The sequence below is a fragment of the Pteropus vampyrus genome, unplaced genomic scaffold (genome assembly GCF_000151845.1).
Source record: "Pteropus vampyrus isolate Shadow unplaced genomic scaffold, Pvam_2.0 Scaffold9, whole genome shotgun sequence".
Lineage (NCBI taxonomy): Eukaryota > Metazoa > Chordata > Mammalia > Chiroptera > Pteropodidae > Pteropus > Pteropus vampyrus.
Genome location: NW_011888790.1, coordinates 5924629 through 5932639, shown reverse-complemented (window position 1 = coordinate 5932639; position 8011 = coordinate 5924629). Strand labels below are relative to the sequence as shown.

The 8011-nt window shown below is 36.2% G+C and overlaps 1 protein-coding gene and 1 non-coding gene across 4 annotated transcripts in view; both read left to right on the top strand.

Annotated features, from left to right (window-relative positions):
• PTPRR (protein tyrosine phosphatase, receptor type R) overlaps positions 1 to 8011 on the top strand; it is a 229108-nt gene that overhangs the window by 164767 nt on the left and 56330 nt on the right. The window lies entirely within an intron of this gene.
• LOC111730199 lies at positions 325 to 459 on the top strand. Its single transcript, XR_002776596.1, has one exon. It is a non-coding gene; the product is annotated as a small nucleolar RNA SNORA70 (small nucleolar RNA).

Below are 8011 nucleotides of genomic sequence, written 5' to 3'. Positions count from 1 at the left end.
GGAATGTGCAGAATGGTCCATTGGGATGTAGAAAAAAAATATTAGAAGAGTCATATTTGCTTTTATCTTGCCATTTTCTATTTCAAATCTTGTGTTTTATAATTTGCATGATAATTAAGTATGGTAGTACATGTATATAATTTATAAATAAATAAGTAAATTTCAGTGGAGATATTCTTACTTTTTTTTTTTTACTTATAAGTGTAAAAGAGAAAAAATTTGAAAGTTACTAATAAATCTACCTGAATTGAAATGTAAATTTAGAAGGCAGATATAGTGAAATCAATCCAAATGTTTTCTAGCATATCAAAATTCCAATATTCACTCCAGCCAATTAAGCCGACTGTGCTCTTTTCCCCATGGGGGCCCAGTGTGCAATGGCTGCAAACAGCAGCATCCTTGGTAGTATATGCAGCCTATTGTTTGTATGGGTTGTTCTAAGGGACCTTGGAGACAGTCTTTTCCAGTAGATACTCATGTCTGACCTCATGCTATTTCCAATCTAGACAGGGTGCCTTTGGAAAACCCCAGGACACAGTAGCCAGGGTCCACATGGGCCAGGCAATCATGTCCATTTGCACCAAGCTGCAGAACAAGGAGCATGCAATTGAGGCTCTGTTCAAAGCTAAGTTCAAGTTCCCTGGCCATCAAATATCCACATTTCCAAAAAGTGAGGCTTTACGAAGTTTAATGCAAATGAGTTTGAGGACATGGTGCCTGAAAAGCAGCTCATCCCAGATGGCTGTGGGGTCATATACACCCTAATCATGGCCCCCTGGACAAATGGAGGCCCTACACTCATGAGTCTTGGTGCTGCCCTCTCCCCACTCTTCCACTAATAAATCCCTATCTCTGTCTGTAAAAAAAAAAAAAAAAAAAAAATCCAATATTCTAATAGTTATCCTGTTATAAAGGCTTAGAAACTGATAGAGGGAGAAATAAAAGAGGTAAAGAGACTGATTTTTGTAATATTTAAAATAACGACAAAAAAATTTACTTTTGCCATACTTGATATATAGGAGAAAACTTATATTAATTATACCTCTCATAATTGTTCCTACATTTGTTCAAATAAACAAAGATATAGCTCAGGAATGTCCATTGTAACATTGTTGGTAAATAGCAAAAAGAATTGGAAATAAATACATATATCAATGGCTATTTACCAATAAATATGTATTATTGTATATTTATTATTTATGAAATCCATATGGTTACTCTAATAAGACAAGCCTTCCTATATATAAAGTGGAAAAAGTTTCAAAACTGTATGGAACTTTACGATTCAATTTCTATTGAAAACCACATACATGTTTATGTTTATAAATGTATAGATAATTTCCAGAGGGTGCATAAGAACATAAATAGTGGTGAGATCTGAGAAGTAGAGGGATTTATTTTGTTTGCCTCCTTCTGTGTAATCTTAAAACTTTACTATAAGTATATATGAATTTTATAGTTAAGTTAAATTAATGTTTTAAAAATTAAAACAAATAAGGCCTCACTTTTTTTGAATTAATAGGTAGCATAGATATGTCTACTCAACATAAAATGAAGTGCAACTGGAAGAGTAACCACATTTTGTGAATAATAATGCAGATGGTCATTAAAACCAAGAAGATACCTTTGGGTGTTTACTTCAGACTATAACAAGCAGTGACAAAACTATACTTTATGGTATGGAGACACAGCAATAAGTTTAACATCCCTCATATGATTCTTGATATTTCATTGGCTTCTTTCATTATATTTCATTCACAGATATAGAGAATTACATGATAAATATCCATGCTTCTACCATCCAGCCTTATTAACAAAATATAAATACAATAAAAACTCTGGTTCCTTTTGACTAATCTAATTTCCCTCCCCTTCCCTCAAAACAAATCTTTAAATTCCACATACGAGTGAAATCATATGGCTTTTGTCTTTGTCTGACTTACTCTACTCAATGCAATACTCTAGGTCCATACATATTGTTGCAGATAGCAAGATTTTGGTTTTTTTATGGCTGAGTCACATTCCACTATATATATGTACCACCTCTTCTTTATCCATTCATCATAATGGGAAGCCAAATTGCCCAGATTTACAATATCTTGGCTATTGTAAATAATGCTGTAATGAACATGTGGAAGCACATGTTCCTTCAAGTAGTGTTTCGGATTTCTTTGGATAAATACCCAGAAGTAGGATAACTGAGTCCTTCTTTGTCTCTTGTTATAGCCTTTGTTTTAAAGACTATTTTGTCTGGTATGAATATTGCAAACCCAGCTTTTTGTTATTATTATTTCTATTTTCTTGAAACATCTTTTTTTATCCCTTTACTTTCAGTCTGTGTGTGTCTTTCGATCTGAAGTGAGTCTCTTGTAGGCAGCATATGTAAAAGCCTTGTTTTCTTATCCATTTACCCACCCTGTCTTTTGATCGGAGCATTTAATCCATTTACATTTAAAGTAATTGTTGATATATATGTAATTATTGTCATTTTGTTATTCATTCATATTTTTTATCTTATCTTTCCTTCTTCTTAAAGATGTTCCTTTACCATTTCTTGAATACTGACTTGTGGTGATAAACTCCTTTAGCTTTTTCTTGTTTGGGGGTTCATCTTGTTTGGGACTCTCTAAGCTTCCTAGGCTTGTATGTCTACTCCCTTCACCAACTTAGAGAAGTTTTTAGTTATTATTTCTTCAAATAGGTTTTCAATTCCTTGCTTTCTCTCTTCTTCTTCCGGTACCCCTATGATGCAAATGTTGGTATGTTTGATGTTGTTTTAATAGCCCCTTAAACTGTTTTCTTACTGCTGTTCTGATTGGATGTTTTCTGCTACCTTATCTTCTAAATCACTGATTTGATCATCTGCTTCATGTAATCTACTGTTGATTTCCTTTAATGTATTCTTCATTTTAGTTATTGTATTCATTTCAGACTTTTTCTTTTTTGTTTTCTATCTCTTTAATTTCTCACTGAGTTTATCTACTATTACCATAAGTTCATTGAGCATCCCTATAACCAGTGTTTTGGACTTTGCATCTGGTAGATTTCCTGTCTCCATTTTGTTTAGATCTTTTTTTGTTATTTCATTTGGGACATATTTCTTGTCTCCCCATTTTGGCCATCTCCCTGTGTTTGTATTAGGTAAGGCTGCTGTATTTCCAGTCTTAGCAGAGTAGCCTTATGTAGTAGATGTGCTGTGGGGCACAGTCTTCCTTGGTCACCTGAGTTAGATGCTCTAAGTATGTCCTTTGTATGGGTTTGTGTGTGCCCTCTTGTTGTAGTTGAGCCTTGGTTGCTATTTGCATGTTAACAGGAGGGATTGACCCTCAGGCTGATTGCTTGAGAGGACTGGCCAGTGAGGGGCTGGCACCATGGAGCAGAATTCACTTTAGCAGAACTCTGGTGCCTGCCCAGTCTGCCCTTTGGGTGTGTTGTCTTCGAATGCAACCCTGGGTGATGTTTCAGCTTGGTCTGAAGCTGCCCACTGGACATGCCAGACCTGGGCCTCCTAAGAGGGGCTCTGCTGCAGGCCAAGTTTAGCAGTAGCCTGTGCCCTTCCAGGGACTACAAGAGCAACCAAGCAATTTGTAGATGGATGCCATTTACACTGGGTTTAAAGATACCTAAAGAGGCCAAGCCATGAACTGAGGCCAGCTGCCACTAGTGCCGGGCTTTGGATTGCTTAGCAAGAGGTATGGAGCATGCCAAGGCCAAATGCTGATTGTTTGAATCTTGTGAACCTCTGAGAGATTTTAGGAAAGTCCACAGCATGAGGCAAGACAGGCCAGTTGTATGGAAAAGCCACTGGAGGTGGCTTGAGTGGGCCTGAAAGTTGGTAGAGGTAGGGCCTCAGGGAATCACTAGAGCAGGGTGCCCTGTGCTACCCACATTGATGGCAGCCACATGGGTCTGCACGCTGGGAGAGGGGAGGTTTCAACAAAGAAACATTTGATTCTACCAGCACTTCTCTCTGGGAGAAAGCTGTACTCCCACCCCCAGCCCTTGCCCTGAAGCCAGACAATTCAGTTCCACCCCACATGTCCCTGGCACTTTCTAAGCAACTGCCCCAGTGCTGGAGCTCAGAGCAAGTGAACCCATCAGTGAGTAAATCTGAATGTGGCCCTTTAGGAGGAATGCCTGGTACTTGAGCAACCCTCCATCTCACTCAGCCACAATCTCCACTGGTTTTCACAGCCAGAGGTTTTGGTAACTTCTCTTCCTGGCACTGGAACCCTAGGTTGGGGAGCCTACTGTGGGACTAGGACACCTTGCTCTTCTGAGGGGACCTCCACAGTTGAGATATCCCTCTTGATTCTCAACCACCACACACGGTGTGGGATCTGCCCCGTTCCATGTCTCTGCATGCCTACCAGTCTTGATATGGCTTCTTCTATATGGCCTTAGTTGTGGGACTTCTGTTCGGCTGAACTTCAGGTGATTCTCAATGATGGTCGTTCTGCAGTTATAATTTTGACGTGGTCATGAGATGAGGCAAGCACAGTGTTTACCCACTCTGCCACCTTGACCGGCCTTGGTCTACTGATTTAAATGGTAGTCTCAACCCCAAAACACTCAGAATAATGTCTTACCAAATATCTTGGCACTCCATGGCCCAGTCAAGCTGACATATAAAATTAACCATCACAGATACTATCAAGAAAGTGAAAAGATAATCCATAATATTGGAGAAAATTTTTGCAAATTATATATCTGATAAGGGTCTAGTATCCAGTATATAACTAACTTTACAACTCAAAAATAAAATGACAAATAAAAATTTAAAAATGGGCAAAGGATTTGAATAGACATTTCTCAAATATCAAAGAAATATGAATGGCCAGTAAGCACATGAGGAGATGCTTAACATCATCAGCCGTTAAGGAAGGAAATGCAATCCAAACTGCAATGAGATACCACATCACACCAAGTAGGATGGCTTTAATCAAAACTATGGACAATAACAAGTATTGGCAAGAATATGGAGAGATTGGACCTCATAAATTGCTGGTGGGAATGTAAAACAGTGCTGCTACTTTGAAGAACATTCGGCAGTTTCTCATGAAGTTAAACCTAGACTTACCACGTCTCAAACCGATGCCACTCCTAAGTGTATACCCAAGAGAAATGAAGACATATGTCCACAGAAAAACTTGTACATAAGTGTTCATAGCAGAATTATTCATAATAGCCCAAAGTAGAAACAATCCAAGTGTCCACCAACTGATAAATAAATAAATAAATGTGATATATCCATGCAATAGAATATACTGTGCCATAAAAAAAGAATGAAGTATTGATAGATACCACAACATAGATGAACTTTGAAAATTTTATGCTAAATAAAAGAAGTCAGACACAAAGGCTATATGTTGTATGATTCCATTCATATAAAATATCCAAAATGAGCAAATTCATAGACACAGAAAGTAGTTTAGTAGAGGAAGGAATAGAGATTAACTGTTAATGGATTGGGTAGAGAGTTTCCTTTTGGGGGAGAAGAAAATGTTAGAAAACTGATTGTTGTGATGTTTACACAACTCTGTGACTATACTAAAAACCATTAAAGTATGCAATTTAAAAAGGTAAATTTTATGGTGTGTAAATTACATCTTAATAAAAAAGAGGAAAAGTATATTTAACTTTAATTTTATATCAAAATATGTGCTGTTTCTAGAAAATTAGTTGGACATTGCTTTTTGCATTTTTTTCATTTTATTTGATTTTGTTGAAACATGCAAATCTAGAAATTTTTTAATTATAGAAAAGTAAAGAGGTATATTTCCTACAACAAGTATAAAAGTGACAAATTTCATGACAAATTTCAGTTCACTCTTTTAAATGTATATGGCATTTTGCATTTCAGAAATACTTTTTTTTTAACCAGTCCATCTGCTCTTTGGACATAACATAGATAATAAAAAAGTGTTCAAAGTAAGAATTTTTTCCTTTGTCTGATATGCATGATATCTGCACTTGGGTGAATGGCTATTTGATTTTCAAGGTTATCTTGCAATTATTTAAGCTGACAGTGGATTAGAGAAGACCCAGAAATAAAAATGAATTACTATGAATGACATCAAATCAACATATTCCAGTTACTTGAGGGGAAAAGCTTATTTTAGCTATTGGCAACCATGTTCAATAATTTATATTTAAGCACCTATCCTTGTCCTAGACATCACCGATAACATAATTGTGTGTTTACATTGGCAAGAACATGATCATAGTGATCAAATCAAGTGCCCCTCTCTTCATTTATTGCTAGCACAACTCTTCCAGGTAATGGAGGTCTTCCTTCCACCTGAGAAGTGATGGTACTTTAAATACAATTGATGGCCACAGAATAACCCAGAAAAGTCATTGATTCTTCACTGGCCAAAGGAAGCAACTCCCTCCTCTGAAATTCTAAGGTGAAAGGCCAACAACTTTGAGGGCAAGCAGTCATCCTGGTTTATTCCTAAAGCATTCTAACTGACCAAAGCCCATGACTGCATTGCTGGGTGGTGCACTTTTAAATTAACACTGAACAAACACGAGCATGTATATTTAACTAAATTGCTGTTCTTAGATAAACATTTGGGGAAAATCTGGACACAGTAGATTTTCAAAATTTTGACTGAGAGTTCATTTTAGGTAAAAGTAGACTTTAATGTACTCTATTTGCTGACTTAAGATATTTGCTTCTTATATCAGATGACTGAGAAGGATTTCTAGAAGTGTTCGGATGGATATTAAATTAATTACTTTTTAAAATATCTAATTCTCATAAATGTGAAAATTTTCCTTTTAAAAATTTAATTTCATAAATGTTTGTCTCCAATAATTTAAGGCAAATTCAAAGATTTAATATAAAGAAATGCGCTCTTTAAGTAAATAACCTCTACCTCTACAACCTTCTAGGCATAACTATTCCATAATAGGCTACAAAATATTTGAATCATCCAAAAGTCCTCAAGATAAAAAGCCATGTCTTATTAACCCTGGTACTCACAACACCCCCATCTAGGGCCTAGCATAGTTTCTAGAAAAAAGTAGGCACTCAGTAAATGTTTATTGATGAACTAAGTTTATCACAGCTTTGTGGTTAAAATAGTCTCAGTAGTCATACTACTTGAATTCAAATACCTTACTGTATGATTTTTGATATGTTACTTAACATCTTTAGTTTCTCCATATATAAAATGGGGAAAATCACAACACCTCCCTCAAAAATTGTTGTAAGCATTAAATGAGATAATACAAGTAAACCACTTTTTGCAAGCTTAGCTTAATTAATGTTAGCTGCTGTCATCATCATCAACATTATTAGCACTTATTGCATACATTAATTACATTACCACATTACACTATTACATTAGCCACATAACCACTTTGGGATTAAGGGATCTTCTCATCCTGGGGCCAGCTGGTTATTGCTCTGGGAGTTTAATGAAAAACTAAGCCAGGATTCCCACTTGACTCTCGTTAGAGGGAAGATGGAGTCAGTGAAAATCAATACTTTCTTTTCTTCTCTTTTTCTCAAACTCCTTGACCCAAAGAGGGGCAAAAATTAAGAAATCTGCACTCTGACTGCAAACATATAACAAGCAGAGGTTCCAAGTAAGCTCTGGGGAAGAGAGGTAACCTTTATTAGATTTCTGGTGTGTATCTGTGTATGTTTGTGTATGTGTACAGATACAGATATATCTCGAGCTGCATGACAAAATGGTTCTATATTTTTATTCATGAAGCCCCTGATGGGAATTTACTATTACTAACATATATTGTTCTTGTTTTATATAATCTTATTCTCCAAAATGTCTCTTGTATTATGCAAACACATATACTACATGTTGACTACAAAATTTTCCATAGATGTCACACAAACAAATAATAATCAGAGCTGCCACTGTCCATGTTTCTACACGTATATTCCAGTGAAGTTTTATACCTCCTGCCATTTAAAAACAGTTCCTCTGGGAAATGTTTTCAATGCTTCTGGTCCATTCTCTCTCATTCTCTCTTTCTCTCT